At 46.9% G+C, this 24391-nt stretch overlaps 1 protein-coding gene across 4 annotated transcripts in view; it reads right to left on the reverse strand.

Annotated features, from left to right (window-relative positions):
• Positions 1–8198: 8198 nt before the first annotated feature.
• LOC103879493 (translation initiation factor IF-2-like) overlaps positions 8199–24391 on the reverse strand; it is a 30891-nt gene continuing 14698 nt past the window's right edge. The window contains exons 3-4 of one of the 4 annotated variants that reach the window (XM_031655676.1): positions 14310–14381; positions 8199–8395 (exon numbers count right to left, since the gene is read on the reverse strand). The gene's annotated coding sequence lies outside the window, so the exon portion shown is untranslated. Of the gene's footprint in view, positions 8396–14309; positions 14382–14640; positions 15678–22135; positions 22688–23818; positions 23904–24391 lie in introns of those variants that run through there. The other 3 variants (XM_031655673.1, XM_031655672.1, XM_031655678.1) reach the window with 3 other exon arrangements.

Here is a 24391-nt window from a genome sequence, read left to right on the forward strand (position 1 = left end):
AAAAAAAAAAAAAAAAAAAAAAAAAAAAAATTAGCCTGGTGTGGTGGCAGGCACCTGTGATCCCAGCTACTGAGGAGGCTGAGGCACGAGAATGGCTCAAACCCAGGAAGCGGAGGTTGCAGTGAGCAGAGATGGAGCCACTGTACTCCAGCCTGGGCGACAGAGCAAGACTCCATATCAAAAAAGAAGAAGGAATTCTGAACACGGACACACACACACAGGGGAGACCAGCAAGTGATGATCAAGGCAGAGGCTGGAGCGATGTGTCCACCGGCCAGAGGACACCGAGGATGTCGAGGATGGCTGGCAGTCAGCAGGGGCTGGGAGGGGGGTGAAGGCTCTTCCCCAGAGCCTGCCAAGGGGGCATGGTTCTGCCTACACCTTGACCTTGGGCTTTCAGGACCCAGAACGGTGAGAGAATGCACTTCTGTTGTGTACACTATGCAGTGTGTGACACTTTGTTGCAGCAGTCCTAGGACACGAACACAGGAGGTGTCAGTGACTGGCCAGGGTGTCCTTTCGAAGAAGGTTTCAAAGCAGGACAGTGTCTCAGCTCAGGAGGACACATCTAAAATAGTGAAGGCGTCGGACCAGCTACTCAGCAGGAAGAAATCGTATCTCAGAATGGAAGAGGAGAATTTGAGAAAACTGCTTTGATCTGCAGGTTTTGAAGGAACCTTGGGCATTTTGATGTCACTTTTCTGGGCAAGTGTGCTCAAGGCGGCCATGTAGACATGGGAAGGCATAACTCTCTGTTTCTAAGCACTGCTCGTAACACACACCCCTGATCAGACAACCTGATCGTTCCCCATCCCAGGCCTTGCCCTTTTCCCTGCTGAGGAGATGCTGGCCAGGGAAGAGGCGAATTCACTCAATAATTCAGCGAAATAACTCGATGACTTTTTTTCTTTTTCTTTTTTTTTTTTTTTGAGATGGAGTCTCACTCTGTCACCCAGGCTGGAGTGCAATGGTGCCATCTCCACTCAATGCAACCTCCGCCACCTCCCAGGTTCAAGCGATTCTCCTGCCTCAGCTTCCTGAGTAGCTGGGACTACAGGAGCCCATCACCACACCTGGCTAATTTTTGTATTTTTAGTAGACACAGGGTTTCACCATGTTGGTCGGGCTAGTCTCAAAGTCCTGACCTCAGGTGATCTGCCTACCTCGGCCTTCCAAAGTGCTTTAAAAAGGAAACATTCCCCTCTCCCCACTTTCATCTGGTTGTTCACATACTAATTCTGAGAAACACAGCCATTGCACTTTGATACTAGTTATTCCATTTCTTACAATCTTTAACCAATACTCTGACAAATTGTTAATTTAAGAAGAATTTGCAAAGGAAGTAACCCTACTATGGTTTTTAAAAGGCAAACAAGAAAAGAGTGTGTGAAAGTGCCTCTTACTGTAACCTTCCCTGTAAGGGTAAGCCTTTTAAAATCACAGCCTAACAAACCTGAATTCTGCATCTGGAACTTCAGCTTTCTGTGGTGTGTGACCGTATAATACAAGCTGCATATTGTGGCGACCTACCAGTTTGAGTTGAATTAAATATTGAAAGCAAACTCCAGAAATATCTAAAAGGAAACGCACCAGCAATATTGTATTGATTGTGCTAGGCTGCTTAATAATTAATTCCCTCACCTCGGTTTTTGAATGTCGTTCTGTTTATGCCTCAGTACCAAAAACAACTGAGAAAGGGGCCGCAGCTCCGGCCTTCATCGGCTACTGCAAAATCGGAGCAGGGTTCTGGTGGGGGATGGGGGAGTAAAGAGAACGGGCCCTTTTTCGTGTCTCCACTTCGTAGGGACCCAGGCAAGAGCACCCAAGCAGACCTCTGCTTAAAGCAAAAACGGACCGAAGTTGTTTTCCCTTCAATAAACCTGCTAAATGGTCTAAATGGGTTTGTAAAGCAAGGGTGATGGTGAGGCAAGGTGACCACCTGGAGCCCGGGGCCGGGCCAGGCAGGAGAAAGGGCCTCCTTCTGTTTTTCTAACCTTTGTTAGTTTCAGGTTTTAAGTACTGTAAGTATTCAAATTTGGGCTCCTGGCATGACCTGGTTTATGCAAGTAGAATGCAGACCATCCCCAGGTTTAGCAGAGAGAGAATCTAAACAATGACCCTTGCAAACACAGCAAGGATACCGACAAACGCCAGAAAGTTCAGCTGTGGAGTTTTAGTCGTGGCTGAGTTTCGGTGGCCTTGCTTCAACCCGATCAGGGTTTTGAATGCCGTTGAGGGGAAGACGCGAGTCTGCTCACGTGCTGCCCAAACCAGAAATGCCCTTGTCATGTCCATGTTTCCGCTTCCTTGAAGAAGAGACCTGTCTCACACTCCAGCCAGAGCTTCGGAGCTGGAGGTGAAACCCTGCGAAGGAGAAGCCCTGGTTTGTAATCACACCGAGCTTGGGCAAGGAGGCCGGAGGAGGGGAGGAGGTAGGTTCTATGTCTTGGGTGGGACCTTGCTTAATTTTTTTTTTTTTTTTTTTGAGATGGCATCCTGGTCTTTGGCCCAGGCTGGAGTACAATGGTGCGATCTCGGCTCCTGGCAACCTCCACCTCCCAAATTCCAGCGATTCTCCTGCCTCAGCCTCCCAAGTAGCTGGGATTACAGGCATGCGCCACCACGCCCGGCTAATTTTTGTATTTTTTAGTAGAGACAGGGTTTCACCATGTTGGCCAGGCTGGTCTCGAACTCATGACCTCATGATCCACTTGCCTCAGCCTCCCAAAGTGCTGGGATTACAGGCGTGAGCCACTGAGCCAGGCCTCCTTGCTTAATTCTTAAAAGGCCTGATCAGGTTATGAATTTAACAACTGAATTAATGAAAATAATCTTACTGGCAGGATTTTGCCAACAGGAAGCGTCTGGGATTGTTCATGGGCATTTTTTGTGTTGTTTTGTTTTCCTTATCACATACAAAGCCTTCCTCGTTCCACCCACGGGTGGGAGAGGGATGGGTCTTTCCTGCCGGGTCGTCAGGGCTCACAGGGAGCACACAGACCCTTTGGTCAGCTCCTACCTGCAGCCAGGAGCGGTACTGAACACCCAGCTTCAGGCTCCATGGATCTCGTGACGATCCTGACAGGTGCAGCATCAGGGGCCCAAGCCAGGTGGTGACTGCCCTGAGAGGCTTGGATAAAGCCAGCAGCACAGGAAAGCATAGCAGAAGCGGGTTTGTAAAGCAAGGGTGATGGTGAGGAGAGGTGACCACGTGGAGCCTGGGGCCAGGCCAGGCAGGAGAAAGAGGGCCTTGTTCTGTTTTTCTAATCTTTGTTCGTTTCAGGTTTTAAGTACTGTGAGTATTCAAATTTCGGCTCCTTGCATTACCTGGTTTATGCAAGTAGAATGTAGAATACTATATATCAGGCCAAAAGACCAATGAAAGCAACATTTCCTACATTCATTCTTGTTTGGGTTTTTTTTGTTTTTGTTTTTGTTTTTTTTTGAGACAGAATCTTGCTCTGTCTCTCAGGTTGGAGTGCAGTGGCATGATCTCAGCTCACTGCAACCTCTGTCTCCCGGGTTCAAGCAATTCTCCCCTCTCAGCCTCCTGAGTAGCTGGGATTACAGGCATGCGCCACCACGCCTGGGTAATTTTTGTATTTTTAGTAGAGATGGGGTTTCACCATGTTAGACAGGCTGGTCTTGAACTCCTGACCTCACGTGATCCACCCGCCTTGGCCTCACAAAGTGCTGGGATTACAGGCGTGAGCCACCACGCCTGGCCCCGTCCATTCATTCCTTCGTCCATTCAATCCATATTTCTCCAGCAGCATCTCAGAGCCGAGCCCTGCACTGGGCCCTGGTGTGTGGGAAGTTCCGCACAGAGCTGCGCTGAGTCCAGTCCTTCTGGGGCCGCCTCTGGGACTGGTCAGCGCGGCCACCCAGGCGATGCTGTCTCATCGGCGCACCTCGGAGGACACACTGGGTTCTCTTGGCTTCGTGCTGGGAGCCCCGTGATCTGATAACGGACATTGATAACCGGCGTAGGCACCCGAGACCCTACTTCACTGGCTGACATCGCTGGTCTAAAATTGGGCGCGTGCCCACTCACCCCGAGACCGCCCAGTTCCTGCATCTTGCTGCCATTCCGCAAGAGGCCATTTGGCCTGGGGCAAGGCGGCCTCTGGGTAGCCGCCTCCCCTTCAGCACAGCGTCCGCGAGCTGCAGAGATGCTCACTTCTCTCCAAAGGCAGGGTGGGGTCCTTGCCACGGTGGGACCCCTCCCATCTGACACTAAGAACTGCAGCGCTGGCTTCTTTCTCCTCTTGGCCCTTACGTGCCGCGTCCCCAGGGGCCTTCGGTTTGCCACCCAGGCACTAGACAGAGCCTGCCTTCGTTCTCCTTCCTCCACACCTGGAGGCCACACCCAGCCCTGGCCCCGGCCCGGCCCCCAGAAGCAGATTCAGTATCACACTTAGGACTGAGAAATTTTTACGGAGGAGTTAAGGGGCAGGGAACTCACTCGCTCTTCACGCAGCAGAAGGTAACCTGATTTCTCCTGGGCAGTTGTGTTCTCTGCTTTTGCTCGTCCCCACAGTCTCTATGTAAAGCACTGACCTCTCTCTCCCCCTCCTTGTGAACCATTCACCTCTGAGCTCAGCTCCTGGGCTCCATTCAGCCAAACAAAAGTCACGCTGATACTCGGGCCATCTGTGGTACTTCAAGGGTGCCCCTCGGTGGTCTCAGCCTCCGCACGCCTTCCCAGCACAAGATGGTGGAAATATTTTTTCAACTAACAAAATACAAGCAAAAAGCCCAGGCGTGGTGGCTCTCGCCTGTAATCCCAGCACTTTGGGAGGCCAAGGCAGGCAGATCACATGAGGTGAGGAGTTCGAGACCAGCCTGGCCAACATGGTGAAACCTTGTCTCTATTAAAAATACAAAAATTAGCCAGGCATGGTGGCAGGCGCCTGTAATCCTAACTACCCTGGAGGCTGAGGCAGGAGAATTGCTTGAACCCAGGAGGTGGAGGTTGTAGTGAGCCAAGATTGGGCCATTGCACTCCAGCCTGGGCAACAGAGAGAGGCTCCATCTCACTAATAATAATAATAATAATAATAAACAAACAAAAATGTCCTGGCTGGAATGCTATTGCGAAGGAAACATGTTCTCCTTGACATGGCCAGGTGAGGCTTGTCCTGTGATCTAGCCTTGTGACCTCGGGTCACTCAGTTTCCCCATCTATAAAAGGAAGGAGTTGGGCTCATAGTCTCGAGTTCTAACTGGATCTGGAGCAACCGGCGACCACCGTGGGGGAAGCGTCACTTACACAGAGAGATACAATGGTTACCTCTTCCCAAACAGAGTCATGGAACCATCTTCGGACCTGTTAGCCGAATAGTCCTCATTCTCTGCATCATCTGGTTGAAGATGTCTAGAAAGAGACTGAATTCCAGTTGTGTGCAGGTGCCATAAAGGGACTCCTGAGCAGGTGGCTGAGGGGTCGCCATTCAGTCTCCATGCAGAGCACTGACTTTCACACTAACGATGTCAACTCACCGACAACCCCAGGTGATTCTCCAGAAGTTCACAGCCAGCTCTCTGTTCTCACCTCACGGAACCAACGCCCGTTCCCTTTTCCCTAGCTCTGCCATTGTTCCTACCTAAGTGACCTGCTGGTCCATCGAGCTCCCTGCATTTTAATGGTTGTTTTTCTGTTTGCTTGAGAGTGGAGGTTGCAAGAGAAGGCTGGTGTGTAGCTTAGCGGGAGACAAGACCAAGCCCGAATGCCACTGCTGTGCTAAAGCTTCCACACAGATCTTCTCTGGGCAAAGCCAAAACCTCATGCCTATCAAATAAGTCAAAAGAGGGTTCTCTAAAAGCTTTGAAATGCAAGACTGATTCAAGGTAGAACTCAAAATTAACAATGACAACAGCTCCCCAAAGGACCCACAGTCTCTATCTAAAGCCCTGGCGAGCTTGTCCAGCGCTCCAGAGCGTGCAAGCATGCAAAGCACTGCAGCGTGATCCCAGGCCCTATAAGCAAGAAAGGCGCTACCCTTGAGGGAGGAGCCATGTGTTAACGCCCATTTTAAAGCAAGTAGAAGCCCAGGAAGGTAGAGTGATGTGCAGAAGAGAATCCTGTAGGTCAGAGACTGGAGGTGCTGGGTCACACGACAAACCCAGGCTTTACCCTGTGCTCTGCCCACTCCAAGGCCCTGGGACTCAAACGTCGTAAAACACTCATGCACTTCCCAGGGACTCAGGGTAAACTGCGCACTCTTAGCAAACCTGATTTTAACACTTGTCAAGCAAATAAGGCCTTGAGAAAATTCAGAAGAGCAATGATTGGCATTTTGCCACTTAAAACCTTAAATGAACTCCCACTTTAAGATGTCAGCCTTTGAGGTTTATTATCATGCCGCCTCTTCCACGGGAAAGCTTCCCTGTTGCACTGAGGTCTCGGGCTTCACGTGCTGTACAAGAAAAGCACAGCTATTGTGCAAGGAGAATGAGAGGAGCAAAAACGAATATGAATCTGCTGCAAAATGCCCTCCTGATACTCATGTCTTATTCATGAATGTGCCTCATCAACATTGAGACCACAAGGAAATTTGTACTATAAGTAGAAATTCTAGAGAAAGTGGCTAACTTAAATTTCCTTACTTTAACCAGCTCTTGATGAATAATGCATAATATACTATACAAGATGCGTATCAAGTTTGACTTAGAAAATGAGAAAGTAAATTTACTGAAATAAAAAAGACAGAAAAAAACTCCAAATTATTCAAGGACTTGAGATCTACAATAACAACAAAATATTACAAGTACAAAAAAAAAAAACCTGACCAAGAGAAATTCCTCTCCTTAGTCATTTAGTCAAAAATCATCGTCATTTATGGAGAACTTTATTTAATAAAATAGGCTTGCTGGGTGTAAAACACCCTCTTGTCCTTGGTTCCTGTCAACAAAACAAAAATCTAACTTCTGCCTGACACCAGATGCCTGGGTCGCCTGCAGTTTCCCTTCCAGCTGTCTGATAACATTGAACAGATAAAATCCTCCTTTAAGAAACAGAGAACTTTTAAGAGTCTGGCAGGCCAAAGAAGTTCTGGTTCAAAAATTAAAGATCTGCAATTCTATTAGGACAAAAGGGAGCTTGGGAGCTCCCATGGGAAAGATTCCATGTCTAGTCTGCAGAGTATCAGGCCTTTGATGGGAAACTGGAACACTCAGCTCCATCTCCCCCGCCAGGAGACAGCCACGGACGGAGGTCACCTGCTTCTGCCGCTGTCATGGCCCCTCCATCCTGGGGTACCTGGGCATGAGAGGACAGGGACTCAGACTGGAAGAGAGAGATGCCAATAGAAAGGAGAGTGTCAGATCCGAGTGACAGAGAGACAGAGAGAAAAGAGCGTGACTCGCCAACACCAGCATACTGTGGGCCCTTTGTTGAACCCCAGATATCTGAGACAGACAGCTCTCAGTTAATTTAGAAAGTTTATTTTGCCAAAGTTAAGGATGAGTGCCCGTGACTCAGTCTCAGGAAGTCCTGACATGTTCCCAAGGTGGTTGGGGGCACAGCCTGGTTTTATACATTTTAGGGAGACATAAGACATGAATCAACATGTGTGAGATGTACGTTGGTTTTGTCCAGAAAGGCGATACAACTCGAAGCAGGCAGGCTCTTCCAGGTCATAGGCAGGTAAGAGACAAAAGGTTGCATTCTTTTGAGTCGCTGATTAGCCTTTCCAAAGGAGGCGATCAGATATGCATCTATCTCAGTGAGCGGAGGGCGGCTTTGAGTTCTGTCTGTCCTTTGTCCACAGGGAAACTCCTTATGACGGAGGTATGTCACTTTTTTTTTTTTTTTAAATCTTAGTAGCTTCCTTTTTAAGGAATAGATTGGGATGCAGCTTTGCCCTAAGCAGTTCCCAGCTTGACTCTTCCCTTTGGCTTTTGGGATGCCAAGATTTATTTTCTTTTTACACCTTTCAAGGCAATCCTGCTCTGTCTGCAGAGATGATAGAAAACTGCACTCAAGCAGGACCCAGCCCCTTTCCATTACGGATGCAGAGAACTGAGGCCCAACACAGTCCCAGGACCCAGCCCCCTTACATTACGAATTCAGAGAACTGAGGCCCAAGACAGTCCGTTGGCTGCAGAAGAGAAAGAAAACAAGAAAACCAGGAAGAGCAAGAAAAGGAGGAACAGGAAAGGGAGTTTATCAGTTTCAAATAACACTGTTTAATAAGCAATTTTTAACTCATTTTTATTTTATTAAGTTGAACCTAATTCAATGTTTTATGTTGAACCATATGAAATAGCCATTTTTGCTGGTAAAACTGGAGAATTTCAGTAGTTCCACTTGATATATCGTTGGTGGAAGTCAGTTCTGACTTGATATATCGTTGGTGGGGGTCAGTTCCGACTTGGACCCACATATTTAGACCTTCTGAGTCAGGAATTCACAGACTTTTTCAAATTACCAAATTCAGGAATGAAAGAGTGGATGGGCCGGGTGTGGTGGCTCACGCCTGTAATCCCAGCACTTTGGGAGGCTGAGGCGGGCGAATCATGAGGTTAGGAGATCAAGACCATCCTGAGGTCAGGAGATCGAGACCATCCTGGCTAACATGGTGAAACCCTGCCTCTACTAAACACACACACACACACACACACACACAAATGAGCCATGTGTGGTGGCGGGTGCCTGTAGTCCCAGCTACTAGAGAGGCTGAGGCAGGAGAATTACTTGAACCCGGGAGGCAGAGTTTCCCTCTGGGAACCGAGTGCAGGGAGCTGAGATTGTGCCACTGCACTCCAGCCAGGGCCACAGAGTGAGACTCCGTCTCAAAAAAGAAAAGAAAGAGTGGATGACACCATTGACCGACCAATAGAAACAGAAAGAAAAAGGGATGATGGGATTGTGAGGAGAACTGTGTGCCAGTAAAGCAGGTAACTAAGAGGAAACGGAAATTTTTATAATACTGAAAGCTACTGAAACTAAGTCAGGAGAAATAGAAAATCTGAATACACCTATAACAAGTAAAGAGACGTAATTAGTAATTTTAAATTTTCCTACAAAGAAAAGCCCAGGTCCAGATAGAAGTGATACCAAAACTTCACAAACTCTTCCAAAAAATAGAAGAACACTTCTAAGGAACACCTCCTAATTCATTGCATGAGGTCAGTATTACCCGGATACCAAAAGCAGGCTAAGACTGTGATCACAGGGAAACTACCTCAATGAATATAAATGCAGCTGGGCGTGGTGGCTCACGCCTGTAATCCCAGTACTTTGAGAGGCCGAGGTGAGTGGATTTTCTAAGGTCAGGAGTTCAAGACCAGCTTGGTCAACATGGTGAAACCCTGTCTCTACAAAAAATTGCACCACCTTATGAGATAAGGATCATACCACTCAAAAGGGAGGACATAAGTGCCACAATACAATTCTTTATCTTTGACTCTACGTTGCTTTAGTTCCCCTTCATTATAACTTAAAACATATGTTAAGGGTTGGAGTTGATGGTATCTTTTTAGTTGTGTGTACTATTTATTGACCAGAGGTCTTCAGACATGGCTGAATCAAGATGTCCCCCTTGGGCTCTCTACTTGGGGATACAGAGCAAGAATAATTTGGATTTTGGGAAAGGTAGGACTCAATCACAGACCCAGGATTCCTTTGTCCAAGATGTTTAGGTTATTAAAAAAGTGATTTGCAGGCCAAGTGTGGTGGCTAACGCCTGTAATCCCAGCACTTTGGGAGGCCGAGGTGAGCAGATTGCCTCAGGTCAGGAGTTTGAGACCAGCTTGGCCAACATGACAAAACCCCATCTGTACTAAAAATACAAAAATTAGCCAGGCATTGTGGCAACACCTGTAATCCTAGCTACTGGGGAGGCTGAGGCAGAATAATCGCTTGAACCCAGGAGGCAGAAGTTGCAACGAGCCAAGATGGCACCATTGCACTCTAGCCTGGGCGATAGAGTGAGACTCCGTCTCAAAATAATAATAATAATAATAGTAATAATGATAATGCGATTTGCTTTGCTTTTTCTTTTATACCGGCTAATTACAAGACACATTAAGAAGGCACTTGAGCACAATTTACTGGGGAATGAAGGAGAGGGAAGGCTGGAGGCAGACAGAGCTCTAGTGATGATCCTGTGGGTTGAGCCGTGCAGTCTAGAGTGGCACAAGGGCGTGCACACGGGTCTCCTCTCCTGGCTTGCAATCCCACCAGCCTCTCACCCCTGCAAGGTGCTGTCCTCAAGATTATTAAAAATAGCAGTGCTGGGGGGCGGCAGGACCAAGGACCTGGATGTACTAATCATTCTGAATGGATTCTATATCCACTCTCCTCTCTGATTCATCCCCTTAGGAATGCCCTCAGCAAGTCAGGTGACTGAACTAGCTACCAAAGCACCTGTTAGTATAATTCTGACAGGAAATCTCTACAAAGATACAAACCCCTTTATAGCAATACAGGAGTCAGTGACAGCTACCACCTAGTAGTCTGTTAAGAAGACAGGGCTCTGCAAACTCAAGTTATTAAAACATAGACTAAAATCACAGTAATCAAAACAGTCTGGTGTGGGTGTAGGACGAGGCAGACAGTCACTGGAATGGAATACAGTTTTAAAGTAAACCCAAAATACACATGTTCATTTAGTGTATGGCAGAAACATAATTTCAAATGAATGAAAATGATTTGGGTTGTTCAACAAATGACCTTGGGACAATCAGATCATCCCATATATCCAAATGAATACAAGGTGAAGCAGAATGTTGACATGAAACCATAAAAATGTTAGAAGAAAAGAGTACATCATTTTGAACTGGGGAAGACAAGGATGACTGAAAATCCGAAAATCAAAAAGAAAAAGATTGGTAAATGTGATTACAAAAACTTAATGTTTCAGCTGGGCGTGGTGGCTCACGCCTGTAATCCCAGCACTTTGGGAGTCAAAGGCAGGTGAATCACCTGAGGTCAGGAGTTTGAGACCAGCCTGACCAACATGGTGAAACCCCATCTCTACTAATAATAAAAAATTAACCGGGCATGGGGGCACGTGCCTGTAATCCCAGCTACTTGGGAGGCTGAGGCAGGAGAATCACTGGAACCTGGGAGGCGGAGGTTGCAGTGAGTCAAGACTGTGCTACTGCATTCCAGCCTGGGCAACAGAGTGAGACTCCGTCTCAAAAAAAAAAAAAAAACTTCTCATCAATTTCCTTGAACATTTCTCACAGTAACCCTATGAATTATTTCCACATTTGCATACTGATATGGGAAAACTCAAGATTTTAAGTGGTTTTACCGAAGTCTATTTATAATTGTAAGCTGGGAGAGGACAGGAAACACTGAGCTTCTGCCCTGGGCCTTAAGTGACTTCGGCCTCAGACCCGCCCATCGGAGACTGGAGCCACAACAGAGACCTAGGGGAAGGGAGAGAAAAACCGGACCCGGGACATCCACTGCTGGTTGTGCAGCTCTTGTCACATGAACTGCCTTCTCTGAGCCTCACTTCTATCAAATAAAAATGGGACAGACACTATCAGTCCTGTCTGGTAGGGCTCTTTTGAAATGATGTGGATGAGAGAACTTAATAATGAAAAAGTAAACATGAAGTACTTAAGCATTGTGCAAATATAAGTTGTGATTCTAACCTTCCAGGTTTGACCTTGAATGTATGTTGTGGTATTCAAGGTCACAATGATGTGGCTCCATCGTCTGGGGTCAATACCTGGGGCTTTTATTTAGGACGTGGGACACACGTGTGGAGTTTAGGAGTGGAGGTTTAATAGGCAAAAGAAAAAGAAAGGAAAACAGTTCTCTCTCTACAGAGAGAGGGGACCTCCGAGAGGAAGAGACCTGCGGAGACCCCAGATTTTATAGTCAGGCTTGAGGAGGTGGTGTCTGATTTACATAGAGCTCACAGATTGGTGCAATCAGATGTGACCTATACATAACCCTAACCCTAACCCGCCCCGATCTTATCATGCAAATGAACTTTCCCCTCGGCCGGGGCCATCTTGTCTGCTCCTGACTGTATGCGTGGCTGGCGGAGAAGGGAAGAGGGGGCCACCATCCTGAACATGATTGGCACAACTGCCCTCATCTATCTGCAGCTGGATATCACAGGCTGCTCTTTGTTAGAAAGGAAAATGATTTGGGGCTGATTTTCATTAAAAGGAAAACAGTACCGAGGACTTCCACACCCTCACTATCTGCCTAATTTCTTCTTAACTCCTGTGTCAACAGTAGACTGTGAAAAAATTAGTTTGTTTGAAACATTTTTCTAAAATCAAACAAAGGTTTTCTATACTAATTATAGTACATTATTCTCGAAAAGACCCGAAAGCATCAATGTCAGTGGAAATCACTTGCTTGTTTTCCTACGGCCTGCTGTCTTTGGGGCTGCAGTGTGGGCTGCTTGATCCATTCAGCCAACAGCGGTTCTCCTTTATCCATCGGCAGTGGAATTACGCAGTTGTACTTTCTGCTTCTACCCACCCTAGCTTTATCTCAGATCGCGAGGTCAGATCAGCCACTGGGCTGGGGGTGTTTAGCAGTGATAAATAAATGCTTAGTAAACAAGGCACCCACACCAGGCCCCCTGGCAGCAGGCATCTGTCTCCTAGGGTCTTTGCCTTATTCCACTGCTGTGGGATTCCCCCAAGGAGAAACATTCTCTCAGACGATTCTGACCTTTTCTTGTGGTGGTTCTTCTCCTCTCATCTCCTGTCCACCTAGAGCTAGGAGGGGTTTCAGCTGCAGGGATGTATCAGGTCCTCCTATGCTACTTAAAACAAAATAAAACAAAAAAAGCAGACTTTGGGAGGCCGAGGTGGGTGGATCACCTGAGGTCCGGAGTTTGAGACCAGCCAGGCCAACATGGTGAAACCCTGTCTGTACTAAAAGTACAAAGAATTAGATTAGTTGGGTGTGGTGGCGGGCACCTGTAATCCCAGCCACTCGGGAGGCTGAGGCAGGAAAATCGCTTGAACCGGGAGGTGGAAGTTGCAGTGAGCCAAGATCGTGCCACCGCACTCCAGCCTGGGCAACAGAGCGAGACTCCGTCTCAAAAAAATAAGTAAATAAAGCAGGACTCAGTTACAAATCCGAAAAGTGCTGGTGCTCTCAGACAACAGGAGGGAATTATCTCTCAATTCTCCTTTAAGGCAAAACATGTCGTGTCAAGGTGAGGAAGAGCAAATGTGTCTCCACTCAAAGGTGAACTTCAGAGCTGTCGGTGGCTGGGGCCCGGGCTGCTGCCTTCTCTGGGCTCCCCTGTGAATGCTGTGAGGATTGTTCAGACAGAGATCACTGAACACCTACTAAGCGCCAGGCATCTTGAGGAGCACTTTCCACACCCGATTTCATCCCTGATGGCAGAGCCGCTGTGGGACTCAAGGTCATCGAATTCTCTTCATCACACAGACAAAGACATGGAGGGTGGAGATGGCCGAGGGTGGCTGTGGGCGTCTTATCAGGAAGGAGTCTGCCTAGGACCCCAAGCGGGGCTCACACCCACACACACTCTCCATGCCTGGGACCCACACAGGGCACACACACACACACACGCGCGCACACACACACACACACACCCTCCACCCCATTCTTCTGCCTCCAGGATTCTGTCTGGGGCTGAGACCCAGGTCGTGGCCAGCAACAGGCATCCTCCTGAGGCAGCCAGTACAGAGGCCCAAGACAAGGCCCTGGGGCCTCCTTCCCAGTGGGGCCTTCTTCCTGATGGAGCCCGTGGGGAGGAGGCCAGGATGGGACTCCCCCTCCTAAGGAGTCTGTCTGCCATGTGCATAGAGACACCTGACACCAGAGTCACAAAGGACCCATCTTCCCCTTAACCCCAAACTGAGGGGTTCCCAGAAGGATGGGGCTTGTGGTGTTAAAACCAGGAATGTCCCGGGGAGGTGGGAGTGAGCCCAGAGCTCAGGCTTTTGCCGGAGCCCCCGAGTCACAGGGCAGTGGCCTGGACTGTCTCACCAGCTGGAGGGACACTGCCACCTGCCAATGGCGGCACTGCCAATTTCCAGTCACCACAGTCAGCTAGGATTCATCCCACCCGCCTAGGGGCTAGGCCTCAAACCCACGTCATCTGGGGTGTCTGCAGCTGTCAGCGTCTTGGAATGTGCACCCGCAGGGCTCACATGCTGAGCAAACTTGGCTGTGTGATTACAGCCCCGGGCTTCTCTGTGAAGATTTAATTTCACTTGTTAAATAATTTACAGCTCTGGCAGGCAGAAGAAACTCTGAAGAAGTTTCGTTTGCAAATGCCAGTGTTTTCAGTTCAGCTTTTTTCCTCAAAACTCTGAGTTTGAAAGAATAAACTTAAAAAGGATACGTTTCCAGGCTTTCTTCTCCCTTCACTGAATGGTGTTTCTTCAGGTAGCTTGAGGAAATGGCTTGGAGTCAGCTGCCATTCACAATAAAGTGAAAATTAGACACAGCCATATTGGCAAGAATGAGAGAGAGACAGACAGAGAGGAACGCAGGAAGAAAGGAAGGCACATAGAAACCCAGGTTTATATTATATGTGTGCATACACATGTGTAACCCTCTATCTAGTACATAACAGGAATATGGAGGGGATATTGGGAACCCCTGTGAGACAGTGCACCAGTTTGAGACGATATACACTGTGTACTTGGAAATAAGACAGAACATGCCATGAGTTGTATTTATGTGCCATTTTGTTTATTTGTTGTTGTTTTTTCCTGTCAGCAGCAGAATATGTGGTATCTTGTCTAAATGTGACTACGTCCACATGTGACAGGCCTGGGGGGAAACATGGTGTTTCTAACCTGTCTCTCCCTCTTCGCTCCCTGCCCCACCTCCTGCTCCTCCCTGTCTCCCAGACCCTTCCCAGGCCTCTTAGGCAGAACGTGGTGGCCAGCAGAGGAAAATGGGAAAACAGGATTCCAGAACAGTCACTGCCAACTCTTTCAGACAAACGCATGTTTTCAATACCAGCTTCCCTATCTTGAAATAAATTCATACATATTATTTACTCTCACAGACAGTTTTTGAAAATCTCTGTAGTGCCCAGACTGAAAGAGAAAAGAGAAATCAAGATAAACCAAAGAAGATCAGAGGAATCCCCGAAGCTCTCTGGGGGCAGGGATGATCCTCCCTGGGGTCGGAAATTCCCAGGTAACTTTTGACTCTCCAAAAACTTAACTACTGGTAGCCTCCTGCTGACGGAAAGTCAATTAACACGTACTTTATATGTTATATGTGCTATATACTGTATCGTTATGATAAAGTAAGCTAGAGAAAAGAAAATGTTATTAAGAAACTCAGAAGAAACAGAAAATACACTTACAGGACTGTGCTGCACTTATGGATGCCGTAAGTTTACTTTCTTTATAAGATGAATCATTCATCTAAAATAGCGGCAACCACCACTGCAGACCTCAATCTATGGTACATACCAAGCATTTCCACTTTTTCCTGTTATGTCGTGACCTTTTTCTGCTTCTTGGGGGCACTTCCAGCATCACTAGTGGCACTTCGTGTGCGTCCTCCTCTCCCATGACTGCTGGCTGTAGGGACCACTGAGACGCTGATGGTTTTATAAAGACCACTGAATGAGATGAAGGACCGGGCAGGGCTTTGGGCACCGGATCCACCTCCACACATCCTCACCGTTATTTAGAGGCCTCATGGAAGTATATTTCCCCAAGTAGCCTTGATTGCCATCTGCATTCAACTGTAAAATCAAGAATATCAAGGGAGGAAGGAGCCATAAACATCCTGTTACCTGACTCTCCTAGGTTAAGACGCCTTCTGAGACATTCCCGCACAGCCGTCTGCCTGATACTGAATGTCTCTGCAGAAAAGAACTCAAGACCTGCCAGGCAGCCCATTCCATTTAAGCTGCTTTGCCTATTAGAAAGTCCCTCCCTCCCTCCCTCCCTCCCTGTCTTTCTTTCTTTCTTTGTAGTGAGAATGGGAAAGAGTAGAACAAGGAGCTGGATCTGTACCTGACTGTGAACAATCGAGATAACTCACCACCTTCAGACCAGCCTGAAAGTTCTTCCTACAATGAGTCAAAACGTGCTCCAGAGTTCTGCCAATGACCCTCAAGCAAAACTTTCTTTCTTTTTTTTTTTTTTTTTGGACCAGTGGGATGGCAACAGTGAGTTGAACTAATATTAACATGTCAGTTGGTTTCCTTAAAATTGGTTCAGTGTGTTCTCAACTTGGACGTGACAAAATTCCAGCGATGAGGCTCATCAGTGTCTCCAAGCCCTGGCGACGCTACCTAGGACACCCCGAGCCTGATTCTGATTGAGGCTGTGATTTGGCCTCTGCGGTGGGTGCGCCATGGGAGAGGAAACCATCCCAACATCTGACTCAGGTCCACGAGCCCATTCATACCTAGGAGATCACTGAAAGACAAAGTTTCCCAACCTCAACACTACCCACATTCCAGACCAGATGGTCTCTGTTGCGGGGAACAGTCCGGTGTGTCACGAGACATTCGGCAGCATCCCTGGCCCCTGCCCGCTGGCTTCCAGAGCACACACTCTCTCCTCCCAGGTCACAAAGATCAAAAGTGTCCCAGATATTGCCAACGTCCCCTGGGGGATGAAGTCAGCCCCAGGTGAGAGCCACTGGTGTGGGCTGTGTACACGACCTCCTTTGGTCTCCGTTTAGTGCCTTTAGTGATCCTTCTTAAAGAGAATATGCTACCTAGGATCTTAGCTGAACTTCTTAGGGGAGAGCCAGATACTGTTACACGGAGACCATGACATTTTTTTCATTACATAAACAAAACTGACCAAGAAAAGATGCGTATTCTTCTTCCTCTATTTCAATTAAGATTGCCCGTTGTGTTGTACATGGGCTTAGCTCCTATTTGTTTGGCTATCAGTATAGTAGTTCTACTATTTTTTTATGATTTTTCTCAACCAACACAAGGACACCTTTGAAGCAGTAATAACGTCACAGTTTCCATTTGAAGCTTGAGGTTAGAGGACACTCAAAATCAGGTTTGATCAATAGCATAATAATGAAGATTAAAAAGTGATTTTTGGTTTCTTAGGAAGCTATTGGAACAATTTATCATAGCCAGTCAGGTAGTCAATACAAACAAGACTTACTGGAGAAAAATAATCACTAGCGTAGGTAATAAAAATTTAATTGATTTACATTTATTATTAAAAAATGAATGTATAATTTGTCAGAGTTAAATATTTATAGCTCCAGTTTTAAAAAATTGATCTCTATGCTGTGTACTTGTAAGCTAAACAGACAGGTATACTCAATGTTGTTTCAAATGATGCCAGAAAAACAGCTGCATGTGAGCTACTCTAATAGGTGATGGTGAAAGTTTTCTATTTTCCTAATTTTATTGTTGTTTTTAAATTTTAAACTTAAGTTGTACCTATATATATTTTCTTTTCATTTTATTTAAAAATAGCTTACTGTAAATTTAATGTGTGAGTGTTAAGTAGAGAGTTTAATTGTGTAGCCTTGGAATTGTGGCATTTCCACATGGAGGGAGAAGTTGGAGAATAACATTCGTAATTAAAGTGTATTCCACATGCCAGGGAATTTCCTACAGTCACCTCACTTTCTGTACTATCCCATTTTACCAGAAGGAAGCAAATATTCAAAAAAAGTTAAGTAATTTGCCTTCAAAACCCATAGAGAACATCTACAACAAAACCAAGTGACAAACTATTTCCACAGGCCCCAAAACGTGAGCAGGTGGGGACAGTCACCAACTAAAAAGTCCTCCTAGTATCAGCATCTGTGTCCAAAACCAGGGGGCACCTCGCAGCCTCGAGAGTGGAAGAGGCCTCAGCAGCCAGCGTACGGCCTGAAAGGCAGCGCAGCACATGGAACAAAAGCACAAACCATCATGGGGGCTGCAGATTCTGATTTTACTAAGAGACTGCAGTTGGCCCTTGGTAAACTCTGGAGGGGCAAGGTGCCTGGACCCCATAAACAGTTGAAAGGTTCCTTCCCGAGAGGAGCTCTATTCTGGGGAAAAGTGCTGAGATTGGAAGCAAATCAAGCAGGATAGAGACACCAAGAGCAAAGGAAAAGAAAGCCCAGACCACAGTGATGGAAAACAGAGGAGGCTCATCTCAGAAAGTACAAGGTCATCTTTTCACTCACTTTGTGGACAACAGAAGTAACAGAAGATGGACCTCTCTGACAGCAAGTTAGATTACTTAGGTAAAATGAGCCAGTTCCTAGAAAAACAGAAACTGCTAAAAGAGACTCAAAAATAAATGGAAAATCAAGTAGACTTACAACAAATAGAGGTTTAATTGGTAATTAAAACTTTTCGGCAAAGAAAAGCCCAGGCCCACATGGCTTAACTTGTAAATTCTACCAAACATTTGAAGAAGAATACCAAACCTTCACAAATTCTTTCAGAAAGAAAGAGAGAGAGAGAGAGAGACAGAGAGAGAGAGAGAAGGAAAGAAAGAAAGAAAGAAAGAAAGAAAGAAAGAAAGAAAGAAAGAAAGAAAGAAAGAAAGAAAAAGAAAGGAAGGAAGGAAGGAAGGAAAAAAAAAAAAAAAAAAGAAGAGGAAGAAACACAATCTAACTCATCCCATGAGGTCAGTATCATCCTGACACCAAAACCAGACTGACTTGTAATCAAGGGAAGAGAAAACTACAGGCCAATATCCTCAATGAATATCAATGCAAAATCATCAAAAAAAATACTAGCAAACCAAATCCAGCAACATCGAAAAAAGATTATACGACACAGCCGACTGGGATTTATCTCAAGAATGCAAGGGCGGTTCAATACACAAAAATCAATGTAACACAACACTTCCAAAGAGTACAGGACAAAAACCACGTGGTCATCTCAATAGGCACAGAAAAAGCATTTGAGAAAATCCAACACCCCTTCAGAATAAAGCGCCTAAAAAGCTGGGAATAGAAGAGAACTTCCTCAGCCTGGCAAGGGGCATCTACAGAAAAGTCACAGTTACAGAGAAGAATCTGAGTGCTTTCCCTGTAGCTCAGGAGCAGAAGGAGGAGGTCTGCTCTCCTGTTTCTATTTAATGTTGTAATGGAGGCTCTAGATAAAAGTTAGTACAGAATAAGAAGAGAATGAAAGACAGAGAGAAAGAAAGGCAAGGTCTCCATGCTGGAAATAAAGAAGTGAAATTATTTCTGTCTGAAATTTCATAAGAACAGTGCAGAGCGAGGCAGGGTGGGCACAGTGCAAGTGGAGCAGGGTTGGCCAGGAGCTGGTAATGATGGATGCACTTTTCCTCTGATTTTTTATATGCTTAAAATTTTGTGCAACCTTTGGCCAGGTTCAGTGGCTCAGACCTGTAATCCCAGCACTTTGGAAGGCCAAGGCAGATCACCTGAGGTCAGGAGTTCGGGATCAGCCTGGCCAACATGGCAAAACTCTGTCTCTACTAAAAACACAAAAATTAGCCCAGCATGGTGGTGCATAACACCTGTAATCCCTGCTACTTGGGAGACTGAGGCAGGAGAATCACTTGAACCTGGGAGGCAGATATTGCAGTGAGCTGATCACGCCATTGCACTCCAGTCTGGGTGACAGAGACTCTGTCTCAAAAAACAAAAACAAAATTTTATGTAACTGTTAAATAAAAGTTAATATTGGAAGATGTTTTTAAAGGAATAATACACATTCTCAGAAAACTCAGAGATTTCTAAATCAAAAGAGAAACCATGCCACCTTTTCCTTGTTTTTTTTTTTTTGAGGCAGGTTAGCCCCAGTTCATGACTGCGGTCTAAAACTATTGGTTAATTTTACACAAATCAGAACCCATTAACTTTTCGTTTAATCCAAGTCTATCACAGAATATCTAGTCAAATATTTACTGGTTTTATTTTATTAATAGGGAAAAACCCAACAGTCCGTGCTCATAACCAACAGGTACGTAGAGATGTTTCAACTGTTTTCCCCGTCATTCTTCCTTACGGAACATAAATAATTCACAAATCCCGTCCCTCTCCTCTTCCCCTAATTAACCTGTAATTAACCCAATGAATTCTTTAAGAACTCGGTTTGATGTCACTCTCCTGGGGGTTGGCTTCCCAGCGCTTCCTGGCTGGGTCTCAAGCCTCTGCCACACGGAGGAGGTATAGGAAGTTCCGTCACTTTTCCCCAGTGTCTAACTCAGGGGGTTGCCGCATGCTCCTTTGTAAGATCAGGTGGCCGCGGTGGGGCTCCCTCACTGGCCCGTGTCTGTCCTTATTCAGCCAAGGGCTGTTCCTGGCACACACAGGACAGGGGATGAGCCTGGCAGGGCTGAGTGAGAAGATGTGAGAAGGGACAGATAAAGAGACAAACCAACTCACATTGTTACTCGCCAATGCCTTGCCTGTCGTTATTGTACACCACACATATACAAAAAGGAAGTTTCCATGTTTTTCAGTATCTTCTTTTTTTTTTTTTGAGACGGAGTCTTGCTCTGTCACCCAAGCTGGAGTGCAGTGGCCAGATCTCGGCTCACTGCAAGCTCCGCCTCCCGGGTTCAGGCCATTCTCCTGCCTCAGCCTCCCGAGTAGCTGGGACTACAGGCACCCTCCACCTCGCCCGGCTAGTTTTTTGTATTTTTTAGTAGAGACGGGGTTTCACTGTGTTAGCCAGGATGGTCTCGATCCCCTGACCTCGTGATCCACCCGTCTCGGCCTCCCAAAGTGCTGGGATTACAGGCTTGAGCCACCGCGCCCGGCCCAGTATCTTCTTAATACTTTTATAAAGTGCATCAAACTTAGCCATTTAAACTTATTTATTTGGTTTATGATCCCTGTGTTTTTAATCTTTTAATATTTCTGTATACTCGATAGGATACTTCCCTTCGATCATTTTATACTTTTATCAAAGTAAAATTCTAGGCCAGGCACGATGACTCACACTTGTAATCCCAGCACTTTGGAAGGCTGACACAGGCAGATCACCTGAGGTCAGGAGTTTGAGACCAGCCTGACCAACATGGTGAAACCCCGTCTCTATTAAAAAATACAAAAATTAGCCCGGCATGGTGGTGGGCACCTGTAATCCCAGCTCCTCAGGAGGCTGAGGCAGAAGAATCTCTTGAACCCAGGAGGCAGAGGTTGAGGTGAGCCGAGATCGTGCCGTTGCACGGCAGCCTGGGTGACAGAGTGAGACTCTGTGTCAAAAAAAAGAAAAAAAAAAAAAAAAGTAAAATTCTACTTGGCCAGAACCATTATTAGGTTGTTTTTCTTTTTTTAATGTCATGGTTTAATTAATTAATTTAATTGGCCCCTTCCAAAAGGAAGCTTATTAAAACATTTAATAGAACCTTAAAGAAAATCCTCACTTGTATTTATTTTGATAAATTGGTTCGAATTTAAGAAAGCCTCACTGAAGGTTGACTTTACTTACAGAATGTCAGTAGATTTACCAGGAAAACACTTGTACTGTCATGATGTGAGTGAACCCCAGAAGATAAGGATGCTTCACAATTAATGCCTCCAGCTCTTAACATATGCAGCCATCTGCGCTCTCCCCTGCGCAGTCTGCTGGTTTGTTAATAATGCATTCACGTTTGTCTGTAGCCCATACGAGTTGTATGACAGGAGGGATCAGAAAACACAATCCATTTCACCCAGTCTAAGTTGCCAGTTGGGTGTGGATAACAGGTCAGTTTATTATTAGCTGTAGTTTCAGGGGAGAGTGACATGACTCAAAATAATGTGACCAAACTAAGAGAAGAACATGTAATCATGTTGGCCGTCATACCGACAGTGCAGAGGCCAGCAGCCCAGTCCTGAGGATCCCAGCCTCCGTCCAGCTCACCTTGCTTTGAAGACAACGCCACCACTTCCCGGCCCCCCAGTGACCGGAGAGTGGATGGGGTCACCCTGGCTCCTGCCTGGGCACCCTCGTTCTACCCCGGCCTCTGCTGCATTTCCTGGGTAATTCACTCTCCCTCCAGGCTGCTGTCAGAGAAGGCCCTGGTGCTGTCATTGCCAAGTTTTTCTTCTTTTCTTTCTTTCTTTTTTTTGAGGCGGAGTCTCGCTCTGTCACCCAGGCTGGAGTATAGCGGCACGATCTCGGCTCACTGCAACCTCCGCCTCATGGGTTCAAGCGATTCTCCTGCTTCAGCCTCCCAAGTAGCTGAGATTACAGGCATGCACCACCATGCTCAGCTAATTTTGTATTTTCAGTAGAGACGTGGTTCACCATGTTGGCCAGGCTGGTCTCGAACTCCTGACCTTAGGTGATCTGCCTGTCTTGGCCTCCCAAAGTGCTGGGATTACAGGTGTGAGCCACCGCGCCCAGCCCCCTCAATGTAGTCTTAGTAGATGAGCAGTCCTAGTTCCCAGATCAGATGGGAGAGCCGTAAGACCAGGTCCAAGTTGCCCTGTGCTGTGAGGAAGAGCCGTGATTGTTCCACTGAGGCTTGAGAGACAACCTTGGAGGGGAGAGGGTTAGAGGGCAGGCCAAGGGTTGTCGGATCACAGTAGAAAGTGAAGTTGGCACGATTCCAGTTGCCATCAACTCCCTGCTGGCATGTAATCTGCATGCAGGTTGGAGTCATCAGAAACCAGAACCTTCTCTGATAGAAAACAGGGAAAGCACCGAGCACCCGTCTTGTTGACAGTGCTGTCCGGGGCTCGCTCCTGAAGAGGCTGTGAGATCCAGGGGTACGTGTGATCTTCTGGCTGGGGAGGTACCAAGGCCACAGACCCCGACCCCTGTGCAGAACCATGTACTCCCCGCCCAGGCTTGGTGCGCTGGAGGGAATGAAAATAAAGAACCTCTTAAAATTTAGTTGGAGAAATAATAAAATATCATTTTCCATAGTCAAACAGAATAGGATGAAATAACAGCAAACACTTCTCTGACACAGTTCCGAGAGCCTTGTGTATATGAATTCGTGCAATCCCATAGTCATCCAATGAGGCGAGGACTGTCATTGTCCCTGTTTCACAGACAACGGGCTGAGGGCTCCTCTAGCTTTCCCACGCCTCACAGCTGGTACGTGCAAACCCAGGGCTTGAGCCCCAGCAGTGTGGCTCGGGTCTGCTGCACTGACCCATGTCCAAGTTGTTACGTGCACAAGGGATGCTACAGACGTTTATGAGACACACACGGCGGTGGCTGTTATACATTATCACCGGGGAGCTAAATCCATCGGGGTCCCAGTTACAAGCAACTGAAACGAATCATGCTATTGCTTTTTTTTTTTTTTTTTTTTTTTTTTTTTTTTGGAGACAAGTCTCACTCTGTCTGTCGCACAGGCTGGAGTACAATGGTGCAATCTCGGCTCACTGCAACCTCCACTTCCTGGGTTAAAGCGATTCTCCTGCCTCAGCCTCCCGAGTAGCTGGGATTACAGGCACCTGCCACCATGCCAGTCGATTTTTGTATTTTTAGTAGAGATGGGGTTTCATCATGCTGGCCAGGCTGGTCTCAAACTTCTGACCTCAGGTGATCTGCCCATCTTGGCCTCCCAAAGTGCTGGGATTACAGGTGTGAGCTACTGCACCTGGCTGAATCATGCTATCTTAGGAGTCAGAGGTAATTAACTGAAAGGATACAGGGGCTCACAGAATTGAAGGAGGCCAGAAAGCCAGGATTAGAAACGGCTCAGAAAATTACCAAGAGAGGTTGCGGGGCGGGAGCTGCAGCCAAGTCTGGCTGGGTCTGAGCTGCAAACGTTCCTTTGGGTCCCTGGTCCAAGAATAACTAATATCCGTGTGCTTTGGTCCAACACCACACACTGGCTGTCCCAGGGAACAGAAAGAGGAGCCTCTCTCCTCACATTCTTTGTAGTTAAAGACCATACCTTGCCCGTTCTGCACCAAATGGTCCCCTCCCATATCAGGTGCCAAAGAGGGGGTGCATAAGGAATAGCTGCTCACCTGAAGCAGTAAGGAGCGAGTGGCTGTTGGAACGATCCTCTGTCCGAGGCCATGCACAGTAGCACCTCCAGGAGGGACAGCAAGGCTGTAGAGGCAGGCATGGGTGCCTGCTGAGAAAGCTAGGAAAGCTGGAGGCCCAGAAACCATCCCGACATCCTCCAGCAGGCCCCACCAAGAGGAGGAACCTGAGGCCAGCCTCCACAGGTGGAGGGAACGTGATACACAGTTGATGTGTTGGGGAAGCAGCTGGGGTGAACAGGGAGGGCATGGAAGACACCAAGAGATGTGTCCCAATGCCCCACAGCCTGGAGGCTCACATCTGCAACAGGGATGACTGTCAGGGTCTGTAATCCCAGCACTTTGAGAGGCCAAGTGCTCACGGAACAGAAGCACAAACCAGCATGGGGGCTGCAAAAAACGGTGCTTTGCAAACAACGGTGGCGACGTGAACGTCCCTCCACCGAAGGAATTCACAAAAGCAGTGCAAGAGGCCATCATAGCATCAAAAAATTACAGTTCTAGCACTCTCTCTAGCAGAGAAAGTGCTGGAAGACCACACCATGTGCCACAGGA

The sequence above is a fragment of the Papio anubis genome, chromosome 15 (genome assembly GCF_008728515.1).
Source record: "Papio anubis isolate 15944 chromosome 15, Panubis1.0, whole genome shotgun sequence".
Taxonomy (NCBI): Eukaryota; Metazoa; Chordata; class Mammalia; order Primates; family Cercopithecidae; genus Papio; species Papio anubis.